The 16,435-nt window shown below is 37.3% G+C and overlaps 1 pseudogene; it reads right to left on the bottom strand.

Annotated features, from left to right (window-relative positions):
* Positions 1-8,288: 8,288 nt before the first annotated feature.
* LOC120079107 (casein kinase 1-like protein 1) lies at positions 8,289-12,769 on the bottom strand (annotated as a pseudogene).
* Between the last annotated feature and the right edge of the window lie 3,666 nt (positions 12,770-16,435).

Raw genomic sequence — 16,435 nt, 5'->3', positions numbered from 1 at the left:
CTTCAAGGCGACGAACACAGTGACTGAAGAGTCGAAAGTCACAATAGCAACGATGCATCTAGTTGAAGATGCGAAACTGTGGTGGAGATCACGGTTTACAGACATATAGGAAGGACGCTGTACTGGAGGAGAAGGTAACCGAGCCAGCGGTTGAAATTGAGAATCCCAGGATAGGGGCATTGAAATTCCTATCTGCACTCCAGAAGAATATGGGAAAGGCGACGGAGCCACTAGAGAAAGGTCTCATGTATGTAGACGCTTGGGTCAACCAAAGATCGGCCAAAACCACTATGGTTGACTCTGGAGCTACCCATAACTTCATGGCTGAAACGGAAGCTCGTCGCCTGAACTTGAATTGGGAGAGAGATGCAGGGAAGATGAAAGCTGTGAATTCCGCAGCCCTACCAATTACGGGGATAGCGAAGAGAACTCCGGTGAAGTTAGGAGACTGGAAGGGCTTCGTTGACTTCGTAATTGTCAAGATGGATGATTTCGACGTGGTACTGGGGATGGAATTTCTGCTTGAACATAAAGTCATACCAATGCCCCTCGCCAAATGCTTGGTCATTACCGGATCTTCACCCACCGTAGTCCAAGCCAGTATCAAGCAGCCAAATGGGGTGAGAATGATCTCAGCCCTCCAATTGAAGAGGGGCCTGGCCCACGACGAACCCACGTTCATGGCCATCCCGATAGAGTCAGTTGAGTCCACTGAAGAGGAGATCCCCCAAGACATTCTATTTGTCTTGGAAAAGTATCGGGACGTCATGCCGAAAAGCTTGCCCAAGTCCTTACCCCCACGAAGGGGGATTGACCATGAGATTGAGTTGTTGCCAGGGGCAAAGCCGCCTGCCAAGAATGCATATCGGATGGCCCCGCCAGAATTGGCTAAGCTTCGGAAATAGTTAGACGAGTTGTTAGAGGCAGGATTTATTAGACCGGCGAAGGCTCCTTATGGAGCCCCAGTACTGTTCCAGAAGAAGAAGGATGGTAGCCTACGGTTGTGCATCGACTATCGGGCCTTGAATAAGCTCATAGTTCGCAACAAATATCCCTTTCCTATCATCACTGACTTATTTGATCAGCTTCACGGTGCTAAGTATTTCTCGAAGCTGGACCTACGGTCTGGGTATTATCAGGTTCGAATTGCTGAAGGAGACGAACCTAAGACGACTTGTGTCACGAGATACGGAGCCTTCGAATTCCTCGTGATGCCCTTTGGCCTCACTAATGCTCCAGCAACGTTCTGTACCCTAATGAACCAAGTGTTTCACGAATACCTTGACAAATTCGTCGTAGTGTATCTTGATGACATTGTGGTCTATAGTGCATCGCTAGAGGACCATCGACATCACCTCCAATTAGTCTTTGAAAAGTTGAGGAGAAATCAGTTGTATGTAAAGAGAGAGAAGTGCTCCTTTGCCCAAGAGCGCATAAATTTCCTCGGCCACGTGATTGAGTGTGGTCGGATTGGTATGGAAGAGGGCAAGGTGGCTGCAATTAGAGACTGGAGGGTACCATCATTCGTGACCGAATTACGATCCTTCCTCGGACTAGCCAACTACTATAGGCGGTTCGTAGAAGGATTCTCGAGAAGAACAGGGCCATTAACCGAACTGTTGAAGAAGGATAGCCAATGGAGCTGGACTCCCGAATGTCAGGCCGCCTTTGAGGGCCTGAAGAAAGTGATGATTGAGGGGCCGGTCCTCGGAATTGCCGACGTGACCAAGCCATTTGAAGTAGAGACTGATGCTTCTGACTTCGCGTTGGGCGGTGTTCTCCTTCAAGACGGACACCCCATCGCGTATGAGAGTAGAAAATTAAATGATGCCGAACGGAGGTATGCCGCCTCCGAGAAAGAGATGCTAGCAGTAGTTCACTGCTTGAGAGCCTGGAGACAGTATCTCTTGGGGTCCAAGTTCGTGGTCAAGACCGACAACAACTCCATTTGTCACTTCTTCAACCAACCGAAGTTGTCGTCGAAACAGGCACGGTGGCAGGAATGTCTAGCGGAGTTCGACTTCCAGTTCGAACATAGATCAGGGAAAAGCAACCAAGCGGCTGATGCTCTTAGCCGAAAGAGCGAACATGCGGCCCTGTGTATGTTCGCCCGCCTACAAGCAAGTACGTTGAGTGCAACAGTACGAGAAACTGTCAAAACTCACTTGACAAGTGACACAGCAGCACAGGCCATCTTACAGTTGGCCAGAGAAGGGAAGACACGTCAGTTCTGGGTGGAAGATGATCTACTATACACCAAAGGCAATCGCCTCTACGTCCCCAGATCCGGGGAGTTAAGAAGGTCGCTGATGAAGGAGTGTCACGACACACCGTGGGCAGGACATAATGGTTGGCAGAGGACTTACGCCCTTCTGAAGCAAGGCTACTATTGGCCAAGTCTTCGAGACGATGTCATGCAATTTACCAAGACGTGCCTTGTTTGCCAACAAGATAAGGTTGAGAGGGCGAAATTAGCGGGTCTGCTGGAACCCCTACCTGTGCCCTCTAGACCGTGGGAGAGTGTGTCTCTCGACTTCATCACCCATTTGCCCAAGGTGGGAGAGTTTGAATCGGTCCTTGTTATCATCGACCGGTTTTCGAAATATGCCACGTTCGTTCCAACGCCAAAAATGTGCACAGCCGTGATGACTGCTCAGCTGTTCTTCAAACACATTGTGAAATTATGGGGTGTCCCCATGAGCATTGTTAGCGACCGGGATGGAAGATTCACTGGGACATTCTGGACAGAATTGTTCAGAATATTGGGATCATCACTGAATATCTCTTCTAGCTATCATCCCCAAACTGACGGTCAGACAGAACGCTTCAACAGTATGCTCGAGGAATATCTGCGTCACTTTATCGACGCTAGACAAAAGAACTGGGTCCAGTTGTTAGATGTGGCTCAGTTCAGCTTCAATAGCCAACAGAGTTCTGCGACCGGAAAAACGCCCTTCGAAGTGGTGTGCGGCAGACAGCCACTCATGCCACACTTGGTGGACCACCCTTATGCAGGCAAAAGTCCTCAGGCACATAACTTCACTAAAGAGTGGAGCAAAACCTCTGAGATTGCTCGCGCCTACCTAGAAAGAGCATCGAAGAGGATGAAGAAGTGGGCTGATAAGAAGCGGAGGGTCCTTGAGTTTCAAGTTGGGGACAAGGTCCTGATTAAGCTACGACCGGAACAGTTTCGTTTCCGAGGCCAGAGGGACCAACGGCTAGTAAGGAAATATGAAGGTCCAGTGGAGGTAATTGAGAAGGTCAGGAGAACCTCATATAGGGTTCAGTTACCCTCATGGATGAAGATTCATCCTGTCATCCATGTGAGTATCCTGAAGCCCTATTATCCCGATCCCGAGGATGAACAGCGAAACGTGCTAAGGCGTCCACCGGTCACGATGAAGAGTTCTGCTGAGAAAGAAGTTGCACAAATTCTGGATAAACGTACGCGCCGTATTGGAAGACCCAGACGAGAACTGACAGAGTTCTTAGTGAAATGGAAGGATCTCCCCGACGAAGAGATCAGTTGGGAGCGGGCCGAAGACTTGAAGAGCGCAGCTCCAGCCATCGCAGATTTTGAACAAGGTCGGTTGACGGGGACGTCAACCAATTAAGTGGGGGAGAATGTAACGGTCATGCTTGTCCAGGGCCTGTTGCCCATGGCCGCATGCCCAATCCAACCCCCTTCTAGCTTACTTTCATATCCTGTATTGTATTAGTTTAGTTAGCTTGCTTTCTTTACATTTTCATTGTAAGTGACCACTCGCCCTTTTGCATATGCAAGGGTGCCAGTTGGCTTTTTGTTCAGAATGCACTATATGGGGATAAGACTAACCATCATTTCCTCATACCCGGAGTAGTACTCTATAAAGCCGTTGTTGTTGCTTATTGCTTTCTAGTCTACTACAATCTTTCTTTCTTTATACACACTCGCAAATCTTCTTACGAAAACCTTTTCTCTAAACCCGTTTTCTAAAACCATTTTCCCTCAAACGGGATTGGAGGTTGCAAGAGGCACTCGGTGTGCCATCGGCAGTCCGTATTCGAGTTGGCTGACTTGTTCGTGAGCGGGAACAGGTGCCGCACAATCGCTAAGAGAAGCTTCCGAAAGAGCGATTGTGACACTGGGCGACTGGCGGCGTGTCTGACTGGTAAGATCTGGCCAGTCCGAACCTACGAACGGTGGCGAATGAAGGAAGAAGAAAAACGAGGGGGGGGGGGGTTGCAGGAGAGTGAGACGTGAGGGAGAGGGTTATTTTTTTTATTTTTTTTTTAAACAATAATAATAATAATAATAATAATAAAAGGAAAATAATACAATTATAATTAAATCCTTTCCTTATTCAACCTTATACCATTTAAATCTCTTTCCTTTTCCAAGAAAAATAATTTCTTGCCATAAATTTCCAAATTGAGTTTGACAATTGAAAAGAATTTGAATAATTTCCACGCTACCACTTAAATCCTCGCACTTATACTTTAAATTCAAAAATTCCAAACGTGCGCTTCCACTAAGGATAATTACTGAAAAGGGAAAAATTACATTATTATTAAATAAAAAGGCATGGGATATTACATTCCAAGATCTGGACGCCTTTTTCAATCCATAAATAGATCTCTTCAATTTGCAAACCTTTTGCTTCTGACCATGTTCAATGAACCTTCTAGTTGGACCATATAAATACTATATACAATATTGCCATTTAGAAAGGCAGACTTGACATCCATTTACCAAATTTCATAATTATAAAAAGTGGTAATGGACAAGAGCATCCTTATTGATTTAATTATAGCAACATGTGTGAAGATTTCTTTATAGTCCACCCTCTCAACCTGGGCATAACTCTTTGCTACTAATCGGGCTTTATAAGTCTGTACCTTCCCCGTGTGGTCTCTTTTACGCTTGTAGATCCATTTATGACCGATAGGTCTCACCTCATCAAGTTTATCTACAAATTCCCAGATTGAATTAAAGTACATAGACTCTATTTCAAGGTCCATGGCTTTGATTCATTGATCTCGATCAACATCATCCATTGTTTGTTTATATGTTAATAGATCCTTTAAGCCATCATCAGGTATGGTGACTTCGGTTTCAATTAAACCCATATAGCAACCAGGCTATCTCACAACCCTCCCACTATGTCGAGGCTTTCTCAACTCTTGAGTATGATGTGATGGACCAAATGTCATTGATCTATCAACAATTCTTGTTGATGAGCGAGCCTGATCAACAACTTTTGTTGATCCGTCTGTAGCATTTTTTGAAATCTCTTCCTATACTAGTGTACTGTGGGATTTATGATCTCGTATGTGGTCTTCCTCTAGGAATGTGGTGTTTGTCGATACAATTACCTTATCATCCTGAGGATCATAAAATAGACCACCTCTCATTTCTTTAGCGTAACCCATAAATAGGCATAATTTTAAATGATGTTCCAATTTCTTAGGATTTTGCACCAACATGTGTGTCGAGTAACCCTAGATCCAGAAATGATGTAAAATAGCTTTATTCTCTATCCATAACTCATAAGATATTTCTAAAACACTCTTAGAGGGAACGTTATTCAAAATGTAAGCTGCAATATCTACTGCATGCCACCAAAACGAGTTAGGCAATTGAGCATAACTTATCATGGACTGAACCATGTCTAACAAGGTTGTGTTTCTCTGTTTAGATACACCGTTTTGCTGAGGCATTCCTGGTGCAGAGAGTTGTGACTGAATCCTGTGTTCTATCATATAGTCCTAGAATTTCAAGTCCATATACTCCCCACCTCGATCTGATCAAAGTGTCTTAACAGATTTACCTAATTGGTTTTCAACCTTGGTCTTAAATTCCTTGAACTTTTCAAGAGCTTTAAACTTATAATGAATTAGGTAAATATAACTGTACCTTGAATAATCATTAATAAAGCTAATGAAATATTCATAACCTCTCCGTGCTTTAACATTCATGGGTCCACGAGATCCGAATGCACGAGTTTTAAGGTTTCTTTGGCTTGAAGACCTTTTCCAAAAAAAGATCTTTTTGTCATTTTTTCTTCGAGACATGACTCACTTGGTGGTAAAGAGTTATCTTTTAACTTGTTTAGAAGTCGAACTTTAACTAATCTCTCAATCCTATTGAGATCAATGTGACCAAGTCTCAAATGCTAAAGATAGGTGCTTTGAGAAATGTGTTGCCTTTTCCTTTGAGTTTCAAGTGTTTTAAACATTTCTGTGTTATATAAAACTTCAACTTTAGATTCATAAATTTGGAGTTCGTTAAGAAGAGTCATCAGGTTGTACACTATCTTATTCATAATAGTATTCGTTTTAAATTGGAAAAGGCTCTTCGGAAGAGATTGCATGATGAATCCAACTTGACTTTTCTCATTCATGATGGCTCTGTTCACTTCTGCAATATTGAAGTGAACCTTCATGTTCAAAACATGTTCCCTTACAGAGGTTCATTCCTTCATTCTGCAGTTGTAAACAAATTTAATTACATCATGAATGGCAGATGTGAATTGTTGTCCAATCAGGCCCTGCAAAGAGTCCATGATCTCTCTTGCAGTAGCTAACTTCTCATGTTTCTTAGACAGTACATCAGATATACTGGCTAAAATATAAACTTGAGCCTTCTCATTAGCTTTGACCCATCTGTCATACTCATCTCGAACTGTTCAGTTTGCATTGAGACTAGGGGTTGGAGGACACTCCTCTATTAAAATGGACCGAAGATCATCTATTACCAGTATCGTGTTGATATTCGATTTCCAAATTATGTAATTATCATTGTTAAGCTTTTTTTAAGCTAGTAGTTGTATAATAGATGTTGTCATTGCTGAAAAGTAAACAAATTATTAGTGAATTGATTGATTCTAATTTTTTATCCAATTTATTAAGCAAATAGTAATGTACCCATACTCATTATTATTTGTATGCTAGTAAGGGGACCTAATAGACTTATAGATCATAGGCTTCAACGATCCGAGATTAATTTGCTAAACTCTTTAAACTGAAGTAATCAATATCTGTTAACTACTGGGTCACTCCACTAAAGCCTAGTAGTGGCACCCTCTCACTGTAGATATATTTCTGTCGACTTTTCACAGGTTGTTCGTAATCACGACTGGGTCAAAAGGTTGTTTACCCTCGAGATTACATTATGCTTCTTAAGTCCCACTGATTTTCTAATGAATAATTGGTTTTTGATCCAATCACCAAACTGAGTCCCCATTAGAAGAATTTTGGGCTTTAATATTTATTGGGGACCCACCCTCTCATTGGGGACCCCTTGTTCAAGACCTGGAATCAATACTGAAGAGAACAACCTCTCTACTATCCATAATAGCGAGATAGAAGTGAATTCCGTTTTGCACCTTATGTCCCCATCTATCTACCCAATCTTACCCTTGAAATGGAAGGCTAATTGAGCCGACGCTGTTGAGTCAACCCTCATCTATACAAATCTAAGGATAATCTCAAATAAACAATAGTTCATAGTTAGCTGATTAAGGTCGAGTTACCTAGTAAACAGTGTTATAAAGTAAGAGTGACTTATTTCTTTGTCCAGTCTTATACAAACTCTTTGCATAGGACGTCTCTATTCACATGTCTCCACACGAACGATTTATGATCACATCGTTTGCACTAAATACAAAATGGGCCGCATCCAGTAGTGTTACCAGAATAAGGTACCCAACTTTATTTGTATACCATCACTACAAGAAAATTGACCTTTTTCAAAGGTCAAAACCTTCGAAAAAACATTTAATAGACATTCGATACATTTTTTTTTCCAAAGGTTATCTCAACCTTTGAAAAGTGTCGAAATAGATCCCGTTGAAAAATCTTTTTCAAAGATATACTTGCCTTCAAAAAGTATTATTTTTCAAAGGTTGATTAACTTTTGAAAATTATTATTTTTCAAAGGTTATATATCTTCGACAATTGTCAAATTATTTATCGATAATTATCTATTATCAAGTAATCTTTTCCGAAGGTTTTCATTATTTTGAAAGGCTTATCATGTTATTTTCAAAATTTTTAAAACCTTCATAAAAAATTATTTATCAACAATTGTATATCCTTCGAAAATTCTCTTACAAAACCTTTTAGCATATTTATTGACAAATCTTGGAATGTTGTTTTTACTAGTTCATCCACATGTATTACCATGAATTACAAAGTATAAGAATAGAATAGAAAAAATAGACAATGACATGAATGGAAGTAAACTTATATGTCATAAAAGTACACCAAAAGGCTATCGAAATTCTACAACATCAAACTACAATTGATCAACTAAAAACAATTTTTTTACGCATCTCTGCCATCATTTTTTGAAATCTATCCTCAAAATGATTTTCTAATTCGCTTATTTGACGCCTAAGTGCTTCTACCTCAACCTCTCTTTGTTGTTCATATTCTTTTCTTTGTCGTTTAGATTCTTGAAGTCGTTGTTTGGACTCATTAAGATGATGCTCAAAATCACGAATAGTAGACGATGATCCAAACAACTCAGAAGGAGTAACACCTACTCCATAACCACGAACACACCCATGTTTCTCCGGTCCAAATACTCGTATAAAAATCTCATCCTCATTCATGTCAAGTGTAGCATCAATCACTTGAGAAGCATATGATTTAAGTTCCGACTACAAATACAAATTCATGTATTATAATTCAAAACTCACACATATAAATTCATAGTTTACAACAAACAAACACATGTCTTTGTTTGAGATTCAAGAAGTATTTTTACCTCAAATGGGGAAGATAGAGATTCAAGAAATATTTTTATTACATCTAACAACATCAAATTATTACTTTAAACTAATTTACAATTCAAAGAATAAATGCAGAGAATGACAATAAAAGAAAAGTAAATAATGTATTTAAAAGTAGTTTAAATAATATAAGTATTCATTATGATTTTTCGTAGTGTTTTTAGTTTAAAAAAATTCAGAAACCTACTTGTTTAAAGGTATGTGCTCAATGGTCCACTAGTTGGTATTGTTCCACACAAGTCATTGTTTAAGACATCCTTGAAACAAAGGAGACACAATCCATCATAAACCAATCACATGACATGACATAAAACTTCAACCAGGGATGTATATCACCTAAATGAACTAATACACAACGGTGAAATTATACAAAGACTTACACAAGTTTAAGACATGTAATTCTCGTAAGTTCTCTTGAGATTGGTCTATTTAATAGGTTATCATTAAGCCATCTGCAAAACAGAATAAGAGTTCAGACAAAAGATTGTGAAAAGAAAGGGTCACAGGAGAAAGCATTCATTCAGATTTTATTTCCATCCAGAAAAAAGGGAGAAAAAAATCTCATTACTTCCTCCCTAAAGAATTCTGTATAACTTAGCTCGTAAAGCAACTAAGGATGCTTCGTCTTGACGTTTTCCTGCACATGAGAAATGTAAAGCAAATTAGATTTTATGTTTTACTAAGAACATGAACTGGCTCATAAAGAAAACGAAGAGTACAGTATTCAGCTCAATGAAGCATTATTAACACAATGAACAAATAACTATGCATCCAAAAACTCAACTAAACATACACAAAAAATCTATTTGCTTTAAAATTCTTTATATTCACTATCCCTCCAAGTAGCATAACCAGAGAGGATCAATATTCCACTAAACTAAACTAGGAAAATTTTAAAGTAAAACCAAAAGAGAATTTGTTTGTCTATCAGCATTTTCTATACCAAGAGGAATTCCAGAACTGCACCGGCACCCTATAGAAAAAAAAAGTACACTCAATGCGGTTAAAAGAAAGGGCACAGTTGCACAATAAAAGTAAGTCACACATAACTAACTAGGGCACGAGTTAGAGGAGTGGCCAGTTGTGACTGCTGATACTTTAAAATGGTCCAGTCAAAGACATAATTAAACTGGAAACCTGTAGCAAGAAAACGAAGAACAACAAAACAGACAAGATTTCAATAATAGACGAGCAACAAGAAAAAAAGCTCAAGTATGAACTATGAAAGAAAAATTCATACCTTCACGAATAAAGAGATCACGAAATATTCTTTTCAGATAAGCATAATTTGGCTTATCATCAAAACGAAGTGATCAGCAGTAATGGAAATATGATGCAAACTCTGATGGATATCCACAACATAATGCCTAGAAAATAATTAAATTCTTTAAGACACAAAAGTAGTCTTAAAAATGCTCCAAAATTTACATTTGAGAACAATTTACCTCAATAGATGTAGAAACTTTTTTCTCATTGATTTTCTCATACTTTTGCTTCTTGGTGCCTGCTTTCAGTCCCTGCCAGGGAAGACTACCAGAATAGAATATGTATTTCTAAATCAACTAGCACCAGAGAGCTGTAATAGATAAAAAAAACAAAGTGGCAAAAACTAATCACCTTTCTCTTAAGAAGTACATAAGGACATAACCAAGAGACTCCAAGTCATCCCTTCGACTTTGTTCTAAAACCCATATTGTCAGTAAAGAAGGCCAGATCAATAACAGGTAATAACAAGCACTTACTACATTAATAAAATCAAGAGAAAAATGATAAAATAGTTTCCAGGCTTGGATAAAGAAGTTAGGAGAACTTTAATTCCGAACAAGTGACCATCTAGATTGCCTGGACAGGTATTTACAGCATCCCAAAAAAGGAAAAATGTAGGTGTCAATCATATGTCAAACTAAGATATTTTGTGCTTATGCATGGATTCTGTTCATTTTGGATAATGCGGGTGGAAGATCCACCCATGAATACATGAAGCAAAAACACTTATGAAGATCAGGGTAAAAAACACAGGGGATTATTCAAAAGAACACTTAATGTTACAGATTTTCTCAAAATGAATTTCTTTCCCTTTACGTGCCATGTGCCTATTGTTGTTCCTACAGTAGTCCTTTGGGAGGATGTTTCAAGGCTCTGTGTTCATTGATTTAAAATGAGAGCTAAGGTATTATGGATGGATATTGTTAAAGCAATAGTAGTTTGGGGATTTTTTTTTACAAAGAGGAATCCGTGCAATCTCTGAAGGCTATCATATTAATTGAGTGAATAGAGTAGAACTTATCTCACATTATACGACTTCTTGATGTACTTCCTTGCAACACTCCTGAGGGGTTGTCTTTCTTGGGGTGCTTCCTCGTAATATTCTACATTTCTGTTGTTATCTCTCATATATCAATTAAACACTATATTTCTTGTTTCCCAAAAAAAAATGAATACATTAAATCTCTACCTCATATAATTTGATATTTGAAAGCTTCGAAATGTGGCAAATATAACTTAAAACAATTCAAAAATTTTGTGCTTCCTATTACAAATATAGGTTTATCAAATGTGTTCATGCCGAGTTTCTGTCCTAATTCTTAAGAAGCAGATATACTACATTACACAATCTCTTATTCATTTTGTGTCCATAGCTTCACAACCAGTAGATGTCACATACAATTATTAATATGTGCCAAAACAACCCAACATGCAACTTGACTATCAAATATTGCAAGATTAAATATTTGAAGGATAGCCTTAAAATTATATAACGACGGCGAGATTAGAGAATAAATATTATTAATATAAAGATGGGTAAAATGATTACCTATCCCAAGATGGGTGTTCATGTTAACATATCTTGTAGTCCCAGTCAAGTTCTTGTTTTCTCTACAACCAGGAACAATTATCAAAGACTTGGAAAAAAAAAAGCAAAAGAAAATAAATCATGAAGAATAGATAAACACAACATATAGTAACTCTTATAACATGTAGGGAATGTGTTGATGGGTAGAACTATCTCTGTACTTCTTAGCAAGACCAAAATCAATGATGTAAACCTGCATATTATAATCTACATCATGCTCTATCTTTGTATGCCTTGACAAACTAAAATTTATCAAGATTTAAAGAAGTTGGATGAATTTTAAATTCAAGAAACTTTAAAGCAAGTACCTGATTTGCACGCCTTTCAATCCCCATCAGAAAATTGTTCGGCTTAATATCTCAGTGTAGAAAGGATTTAGAATGGACAAACTCAACACGGTTGATCTGGACAAACGACCAAATCATGTTTACTATTTGAATTGTAGTAGACGGCAAAGTGACAAAATGCACATCAGATGTCAATTTACTTAATTAAGTCTACCATTTGATCTGCAAGCATAAGAACTGTCTTAAAAGAAAGCTTTCTACTAGAGAAGTTAAAAAGATCTTCAAGTCTGGGACCAAGCAAATCCATTACAAGAACATTGTAGTCTCCTTCAACTTCAAACCATCTTACATTAGGTATTCCAGCTGTGTTCAACATATTTTTTAAATGTAAAAATAAATTTAGATCATTAAAAATAAAAGTTACAATTACATGAAAATAATAATAATAATAATAATCATATTTTTTAAAACAAAAAAGGGAGAAGTATATCTCATTACTTCCTCCCCGAAGAATTCGGTATAACTTAGACTCATAGAGCAACTGAGGATGCTTCGTCTTGACATTTTCCTATACATGAGAAAAGTAAAGCAAATTAGATTTATGTTTTACTAAGAACATGAACTGGCTCATAAAGAAAACAAAGACTACAGTATCCAGCTCAATGAAGCATTACCAACACAGTAGACGAATAATTATAAGTGCCACATGAATCGTTCCTATTCTAAGAAGATAGAAACATCAATTTACACATCAACGTTCTTCTCATTCAATCGTTTAGTAAACGATTGCGCTCTCAACGATCTCGCGCATAGCCTATCGTTTAGCTACCGCGCCCATCATTTACCTCCATCGTTTAGCACTGATGCCTTATCGTCTAACGCATCCGCCTATCGCTTAACGTCATTGCCCAGCGCCTGCGTCTATCGCCCAACGGCCATCGTTTAGTATTTCGCCTATCGTGTAGCGCATCTGCTCATCGTTTAGCGCAGCACAACTATCGTCTAGTGCTATCATCCAACTTCTACGCTTATCGTCTAGCGCTTTCACTGATCGTGCAGTACTTTGCCTATCGTATAACCTGATCATCTAGCGCGTCACTCCTCATCGTTTAATGTTGCGCGCATCTTCATGATCGACTAACACATCCACCTATCGCTTAACGTCATCGCCCAGCGCCTGTGTCTATCATCCAACGCCCATCGCTTAGTATTCCGCCTATTGTGTAGTGCATCTGCTCATCGTTTAGCACAGCGCATCTGATTATTACAAATGCATATTTTTCTCAAAGGTTTCTAATAACCTTTGATAAAAGTAAGTATTTCCAAAAGTATTTTAACGACCTTTGATAAATGTTAATATATATTTTTTATTAAAATAAATCTTATCTTTAATCATGTTATTAAGAATAAAATTTTTCAAAGGTTTTTTGAAATCCTTTGATAAATTTGATAACATTGTTATATTTCTCAAGGGTATTTTTATTAACCTTCAATAAAAAGTACATATTTCTCAAAGGTTTTTCCAATACCTTCAATAAATGTATATCTTTCTCAAAAGTTTTTATTAACCTTCAAGAAAAGTTGCATATTTTTCAAAGGACTTATCAAAGCCTCCTATAAATGTATGTCTTTCTCAAAGGTTTTTATTAACCTTCAATAAAAAGTACATATTTCTCAAAGTTTTTTCCAATACCTTCAATAAATGTATATCTTTCTCAAAGGTTTGTACTAACCTTTAATAAAAGATGCATATTTTTCAAAACACTTATCAAAACCTCCAATAAATGTATGTCTTAAAAACTACATATTTCTCAAAGGTTTTTTCAAAACCTCCAATAAATATATATCTTTTTCAAATGTTTTTATTGACCTTCAATAAAATGTACATATTTCTTAAAGGTTTTTCCAATATCTTCAATAAATGTATATCTTTCTCAAAGGTTTTTTATCGCCTCTGATAAAAGATTGTCGCTCAATTTTCTTGTAGTGCATGGACCGTTTTGACTATCTACTCAAACTTGATCCATTCTTATGTCTTCACATAGTGTTCAAGTATTCATATAATAGTCATGGATCTTAATTTATTGGATTTAGTTTTTACAAGTGCAATTTATATATTCAATAATAGTTTTATTGAATAAACCTCAATAACATCTCTATTGCAAATAGAATATGTTTACATTTTACAAATGACGAGTTTTAGGACATACAACCCAACGGAAACATCATCCAAGGGGTAGGTTGTAGATTGGGTTTCTTCTCACTAAGCTTGTAGAAATGACACAATGTCGGTAGTGTGTAGGTAAGTGGTATCAAGGCAAGTTCAAGATCAGCTTGTGAGACTTACATAAAGGTTATGAATCGTACAACAGTATCCTCCCGAAGTTCACGTGTATCATCCGCACGATCCAGTTTTCACGGAGGTTGAACGTACTTGAAATGCTTGAAAGAGGGGTTGAAACTGTACTTGGGGACAAGGAGGGGTCAAAGAAATTGTTCTTGAAAGAGCGTCATGGATGTAATATTTTCATCTTTTATTGGTAGTTTTGGGTATTCTAGTCACACTTCGGGTTGAAATGCTTAATATGTTCATACTTCTTGGTCCTTCAATCATTTATCTATGTCTGCTTTCCAGGTATAATACAAGAAAATATCAATGTTTTACTGGAAAGAGCGGAGGAGGCTTTGACCAAGGTATGTAAAGCTATAAAGATATTCTGCTCACTTAAGATACCTAAAGTAACCATCATCACCAGTTTTATCTATGTATTATCAGTAACCCCAAGTTGTTATACGGTGAAATTACTGTTCAAGTGTCAAGAGTTGGTGAGTTGAATTTAGTGTAGGTTTGGAAATATTTTAAAAATCGCTTTTGCACAACGAAACACATCAGTACACTTCTAAATGTAATTTTCTTATTATCAAAATTGGTTTTGAATGATTTAAAACACGTTTCAAATAGTTTTCAAAATGACAAAAGTGGTTTTACCAATTTCAGAAAAACTCCTAGACACGGTGTAAGTTGCTCGACAGTAATTCACTAATCAAATGGGTCAAATTACTGCTTTGTATTAGTTTAGATTTTATTAAGATATTTGTAAATTTGAAATTGTGAAAAAGGTTATGACGATTTTCAAAGTTCTACCCATATGCTTCACATTTTTTCCTCCCTCTTTCCAATTTGGCTTGTATAATCTTACGGAAGTTAGTCTAAGCCTAAGGGTAAATTAAATTCGAGCTAATAATACTGCTACACCAGTAACAATTACACTTTCTTCCAATTTTTTACTTAGCATATTTTCTTTTGTTTATCATAATTAGTGTCTGACAAGTCACATTATCTATGTTAGCGCTGCTTCTCTCCCTGCCTCCCTTTTCTTCTCTTGTTCAATGCTTTCTTATTTCAGTCTTGAATTAGATGTTACTGGGTCATCTTATCTTAGTTGTATGCTTTTCGGTGATATCATATTTGGACATAATGTTCAATACTTCATCTTGTATTGCTCGAAACTTTTTATGTATGTCAATGCTAGTGATGATCGGTCATCATCAACAATTGAATCCAAAAATTCTTAGACATGATCAAAGACCATACAAAGATGGTAATATTCATCTTTTGGAAAATTGTCCATGGACGTATTACTGTATTAGTACATAAAAACCTTCCTTTTAGCTCAATTTTCCCAGGACGGTGCTCTTTGTATTAATAATCCCACGAACACATCTCTTCAATGCATGCTCCATTGCTGAACTTCTCTTGTAATAATAATCCCAAGACCTTGTCTTCTTTGTATTATTTTTTAGCTCTTGTTTGCAGTCAATTTTATGCCCATTTTAATTTAAATTTCCTAGTACCATTTGGAAGAGAGTCACGAGGCTTTGGTAACCTCGGCTTGGTCTTGACCTTTTGGTAATTATTTAGTTTCTAAGAGATTGATCATGAGTGTCATATTCAATTTTTGCACCAATCTATAGTTTTATGTATAAATTGTGATGGTTGATTAGATTAAGATTAGTTGCTTTGGTTTACTAGGATTAGGATTAGTTTCTTTATAAATAGAGTAATTGTGTTCTTGTTTTCAATAATAAAATTCTCTCGTTTGGTATACATCGGCACCCTGCCTTCAGGAGTATTTTGGTCATTTTATCTCTTTGATGTATTTGAGCTTCGATTTTGCCCATATAATGGCATCTTGTGCTATCTCGTACAAGCATATAAAATCAGATAATCAAATGAAGCAACTTTAGATGATTCAGTTGTTGCTTTAGATCCCTCCATAGATGGTTTTGTTTGCTTTCAGGTTAGAGTTATTGTCATGGTTTTGGTGGCTTATATTGTTTACTTTACCTTTTTTGGTCTAAGTTTCTTATTTCCACGACCATTCAGGGATATAAAAGTTATCAGAATGTACTTGCATAAGTTATGAAGCAATTATTGGTTCATGAGTGAAGATAATCTACTCTACTTATTCAGAATTGTTTGCTCAAAATTTTTATATCCTTTACTTTGTCCCTTA

This window comes from Benincasa hispida, chromosome 6 (genome assembly GCF_027475165.1).
Source record: "Benincasa hispida cultivar pf3 chromosome 6, pf3_genome.v1.1, whole genome shotgun sequence".
Classification (NCBI taxonomy): Eukaryota; Viridiplantae; Streptophyta; class Magnoliopsida; order Cucurbitales; family Cucurbitaceae; genus Benincasa; species Benincasa hispida.
The sequence above is the reverse complement of the archived record's forward strand: the minus strand, read 5'-3'. Positions and strand labels throughout refer to the sequence as shown.